Raw genomic sequence first — 6393 nt, forward strand, 5'->3', positions numbered from 1 at the left:
ATAGCCTATAACTACTCAAAACTAATCAGTTAATTAGTTTCCTACTATACATCATCATCGTCCGACATTAGTTTAATAAAGGTTGCTAATTAGGAGATAATTTATCTACAAGTATACATTTATATAGAAATGTAATGAGCCTTTGCAAGGCAACATATAAATCTGTCTAAGGTATTTACTAACCAAGTGTACACTAATGTAAATTAAGAACAATAATATCAAAGGGAGATATTATTCCTATTATGCCTCTTCAAGATGTTACTCCATTAGAGATACCAATCTCGGATTGAAGAAAAAGAAATTGAGTCAAGACAAAAGCTTGATTAACTTATCAACAAGTTGATTAGGATAAGAAACATAAGCAACATGACTAACACTGTTTTGAATTTTAACACGTGCAAAATGAAAGTCAATGACAATATGCTTCCTTTGAGAAAGGAAGATAGAATTAGCACAAAGATAGGTGGCCCCAACATTATCACAATATATCCGGGTGGAGGCTAGCTCACCCTATAGATTGAACCCAATAAATCTTGGTTGTGGTACATGCTATGGTGTGACACTCAGCCTTAATGGATGACGGAGCAATAGACTATTGCTTTTTGAAACTCCAAGAGATTGGATTGCACCCAAGGAACTGCACATAGGCATCTATAGAAGTCTAATCATCCTTGTTGGCTACAAGAATGCATGAAGACCAAGTGAGGAATGTTTGTGAAGTGCAATGCTAAAGAGATGGTTCCTTTAGATATCAAAGAACCCTTTCAACAGCTATTTAATGAGTAGTGTTCGGCTTGTGCCTAAATTAAGATAGCTTGTTCATAGAAAGACAATATCCGATCTAGTGAATGAGAGATATTGAAAGTTGCCTACTATTCATAGATACTTAATGGCATCTTGAAGATTGGTTCCAAAAGAAAGACATAAGTCATAGCTAGAAGAGAAAGGCATGTGAACATCTTTTAAAGCGCAACATGTTTGTACGAGTGAGCAGATTATTATTATACTTTTGTTGGGAGAGAAAGAGGCAATGTTGGTGACTTCCTCATTAAGAAAATAGCTTAGGGGACCAGGGTATTTTGGGGGAAAACCAATCCCCAAGCTTTTAAAAACATATCAATGAGAGAGGAAGAATTAATCTTGATGATAATATAAACAATGTAAATAAGCATTAGAATAACAAACTTCCCATGGGATTACACTGATTAAAAAAAAAAAAAAAAGGCTACTATAATATTAATTTTTAAATCTAGTAGATAGAAGATAAAAGTACAGTTCATGATAGCATGCTTGTACAGCTTGTTCATGACCATAAATGGCTTTGCGTAGGTTGCAAACATGAGAAGGATAGTCCGTACCTATAATTCCATGCAGTTGATGAATAAAAACATCTTCATGGAGATGACCTTAGAGAAAAGCATTCTTTACATCTAATTGACATGCTGGTCAACTTGAGGTTACTAGAAAACTAAAAACTTTACATACTGGTGGGTTTGACAATTGGAATGAAGGTATCATTGTAATCCAATATTGGAAATTGATGAAATCCTTTTGCAACAAATAGGACCTTATACTTTTTTTTTTAAGTTTTTATTCAAAAAAACCATTTACACCCAACCAAATTCTAAGACTTAGAAGGCAGAACTAGTTGTCATGTACCATTCTAAATAAAAGCATTGTATTCATAGTTCATAGTTACTTTTTAAGAAAAATCTTTCATAGCCCGAGACACTAAGGTTGTCTCACATGGGATTAAATCTAGAGTTTTGACAATAGAATAGATTTTGGGGTTAAGTTTATGAATATTGTTTTTGGATTGGGTAATAATGGTGGAGGATGGTGAGCGTAGAGAAGTAGGTGGAAGTAATTATCAGATATATGTTTGGCGAGAATTGTTATGCAAGCATGGACTAGAAGAAGGAATTGTTGGCGAGGAAGACTTGTGATTGTGCGAATCAAAGGCCAGCCCATGTATGCTTGAAGTATTTGACATGTACAAAATAGTAAGGGAGGACAACTCAAAGATTACATGAGACGGTGTGCGTAACATGGAAGAAAGAGTAGGTACAAAGTTAGGAAACGAAATAAAGTAAGAGCGAGGGTCAATTGGATTAGGAAACTAGTTCAATTTAAGAACTGCAAGAGAGTGTAGTGGACTAGATAGTAATGTGCTATAAGGAAAATTGCACCTAATAAACTTGACATGCCTAGAGATGAAACTTTGCTAAATACTAGATCAAAACATAAGGATTTGCACTCTGTGAAGTTGAATATCCTAAGAATACACATGGCATAGATTGTAGCTCAAGTTCGTCACTGACATGGGGCTTAAGCTAGTGATAGCAAAGATGCCCTAATACTAATATGTAATAAACGAAATAATTAATTACTTTTAATATTGTTGGAAAAACCTAGTTTTTGACCATGTTTAATGGCCATTTTGAGCTTAATCTTAAGTCGGTCCACTTGGTCATGTAGAAGATCAAAGTGAAGTCGATTTCCTTCCATGAAATTTGCAAATAGTATATCATACACCCAAAAAATGATGTTTGGGTTTGAGAAATTGATACCCAAAATAAACCTATTGATATTGGAAAAAAATTGGAAAACATGTGGAAAACTTTTTGTTCCATATGTAAAAGAAATTAAATACTTTTGGCGTTAAACAGGGTTGCTCGTTTTGCGAAAAGTGATCTGGTAAACCAAAAGGCTCTCTCTTATGAGGAAATGAAGTGCAAACCACAAACTAATGAACCAAGGGATTGGTGTGCAAGCATGTGCCTTGTGGGGATGCAGGCATGCATGTTGGACTTACTATTCTACCTCTTAAATACTAAAGTGCCTCCCCTAGTGTTTGTCTTGATCTTTACATCAATAATTTCAAATTTAGATTGTTAAGATGGATTTTTAGTATGAAAAGATAGTTTCAAATTACACCAAATATATTTAATAAATAATTCATTATTTACGTGATAATTGCTAATAAAATTAGCCTCCTTATTATATATTTTTTTAATAAATTGTTGTGAAGAATTCACTAAAAATTTGTTAAAAAGAAAATCAACGTGAAAAAAAAAACTCAAAGACAAATAGTAATAAATATTGATTTTTTTCATTATTTACTATTCATGTATTTTATGAAGAGTTTATATTGTATTATATCATTCAATATTATGGTGGGAGAGATGAACTTAGAATTTTCATCTAAATAAAGTAATAAATTTGTCCCTAGGCAGTGCCCCTCCTGAAAAATTTTGTTGCATCTACCACTTAGCGTGAAAATCTTAGATTAATTGTTTAAAACGGAAGAAACATATCAAATTAATTGCTGAATGTTTTTGTAATAGGCAAGACTTTATTTCTAACTAAACCCCAATGTTTATAAATTGGCACTTCTCTCTCGCTTTTCAACACATAGAAAAACAAATTTGAAACATTCTCTTAGAAGTTCTTAGGTCTTTCCAGTGTAATAGAGGTCAGGCATAATTTAAGTTCGCTAGAGTAGCTTCAAATATGCATCTTAGCTTATGTTCAAGAATGGTGTCCTAGGAAACAAACACTGTAAATTCTTAAGCACTAACATTGGAAAGTGAATCTGTTTTAAGAAAATTGCATGCACTATGCCAAAATAGTGAAGTAGCGACACTAATTATGCGATGCTATGAAAAAAAAAAAAGGTATGGAAAAACAAAACTGCAATGTTAAAGATAAAGCATCGGCTAAAATGGCAAAAATATATGACGCCTTTAAAAAACGTTGAAGATAAAACGTCGCTTAATAATAAAAATAAGCAATGTTTTTTTCTTCGACGCCACTGGACTGACGATTAAAAATATTAGCCGATGCTTTTATAAACAAAGCGTCGGTCAAAATAATTAATATTGGGCCACATATTTTTGACGAAAGTGTCCACTATTATAATTTTATTTTGTAATTTATACTTATTTTATTTAATTTTAGAAATGTGAAGAAGAATAATTATATTAAAGAAGGATACAATATTTTTTATTTTATTTATAAATAAAAAGCTTAGACGATGCTTTTGTAAGCAAAAGCATCGACTTTTGTATGTAATTTTACCATTCTCATACATTTTATATTTTATTTGGCTGTATCTAAATATTGAATATGTTAATTAGTAATACACAAAAAAATAATTAATCTACCCATTCAATTTAATTTATTTGATTTTAAATTTTAAATTTTTTTTATTAAAACAAGATAATATAATTATTTTAAATTAAATACGTAATAGGTGACACTTGTAAGACCAAAAGCGTTGCCTATGTATTTTTTGCTCTTTTGCAATTTTAACTATTGTTGTGTTTGTAATTGTAATTTAATTATTGAATTTCTTTTTGCAATTCTTTTCTTACTTAATTATTCGTTAAATAAATAGAACTTGAAAATTTTAATTTTTCAATTTCAAGATACTAAACGACACTTTTACCATAAAAAGCTTCGCCTATGTTCTTTTTTTTTTTTAATTTTATTATCATATATGAAAATATATGGATAAATTGAGAAAAAAAATGGTTAGTAAATTAGTAAGATACATAGGATATACAAATTAAGGCTTAAGATATCTATAGATATCTAGCTTGTGAAAATCTGAAAGAGCAGTGTGTTCAGGCAGAGTGCTGCTATCACTTTGTTATCTGTTTTGCAGAATAAAGAATCATATGTTGATTTAATGGCTATGTTTAGAAGGTTAAATATATTGTGTGAAGATCTTGATAGTATAATTTAACAAACTAATTACCAACATGAAGTAAAAATTGACAAAGTTTTTTTAATTATTTCAAGATTAATGAGCAACACTTTTAGCAAGGAAAGCATTGCCTAATTGTGGTTTTTTTTTTTTTTTTTTTTTTTTACATGTCAACTATTTTTTTTTTGTTGGCAATTTTAATTTATTAATTTTTGCAATATTAACTAACTTGTTTGTTAAATTAAAGAGCTTCATTTTTTTTAAATATCAAAGCGTTAAGCAACATTTTTACCATCAAAGTCATCGCCTGTTTACATTTTTTTTTTTTTGAATTCTAATTTTTTACAAGTTTTATTAATATGCATATCATTATGTAAATATATATATATATATATATCTAAAAATTGGAAAATAAATTGTTAGTGAATTAGTACGTTACATAGGATACAAAAATTAAGGCTTGAGATATCTATATATATCCAACTTGTGAAAACTTAAGTAGAGCAGTGTGTCCATTAGGCATTACTATTGTTGTCACTCTATTATCTGTTTTCCAGAACAAGAATTTTATGTTGATTTAATGGCTATATTTAAAAGGTTAAATATAGCGTGTGAAGATGCTGATAATATAGTTTAATATATCAATAGTTTAATCACCTAATTGTGTTATTTTCTTTTTTGACAATGTTAACTTTTTTTTTGTTTGCAATTTTAATTTAATTAATTTTTGCAATATTAACTAACTTGTTTGTTAAATTAAAGAGCTTCAATTTTTCTTTTTTTATATCAAAGCATTAGGCAACGCTTTTCTCACAGAAGTGTTGCCTATTTACTTTTTTTTTTTCTTGCAATTTTGATTTTTTTTCCAGTTTTATGAACATTCATATCATTATGTAAAAATATATATATATATATGAAGCAAAAATTGACAAAGATTTTTTTTATTATTTGAATGATAATAGGTGATGCCTTTTTATAGAAAAAGCGTTGCTTATGTTTTTTTTTTTTTTCCAATTTTAATTGTTGTTTGAATTTTAATTTTTTTAAAAGTTTTATTAATATGCATAGCATTATGTAAATGCGTATATATATATCCAAAGCAAAAATTGACAAAGACTTTTTTTATTATTTGAAAGATAATAGGCGACGCTTTTTTTTATTTTTTTTTTCAATTTTAATTATTGTTGTGTTTGTAATTTTAATTAATTATTGTAATTTTTTTGAATTGTAAAATAATTATTTGTTAAATTAATAGAACTTGAAAAAAAACTTTTTTTTTCAATTTCAAGGGATTAGGCAGCACTTTTAGTAAGATCTTGACTTTTTTTTCTTTTTTTTATTATTTTTATTTTTGGGTTTGTAATTTTAACTTAATTATTTCAATTTTTTTTGCAATTGTAAAATAATTATTTGTTAAATTAATAGAACTTGAAAAACAACTGTTTTTTTTATTTCAAGGGATTTGGCGACGCTTTTAGTGATAAAAGCATCGCCTACGTACCGATCTTCACTTTTTTTTTTCTTTTTTTTTGGTTATTTTTATATTTTTGAAAAAATATTTTAAAATATTAAAAATGAATCTTACTACTAGACCAAATGCACTTGCTTGTATTTAATTGAACAGAAAAGTATAATATCGTTTTTTTAAAATAAAAGTGCTAGGCAAATGCTTTTTAAAAAAA

This window comes from Ziziphus jujuba, chromosome 1, assembly GCF_031755915.1.
Source record: "Ziziphus jujuba cultivar Dongzao chromosome 1, ASM3175591v1".
NCBI classification, from domain to species: Eukaryota; Viridiplantae; Streptophyta; class Magnoliopsida; order Rosales; family Rhamnaceae; genus Ziziphus; species Ziziphus jujuba.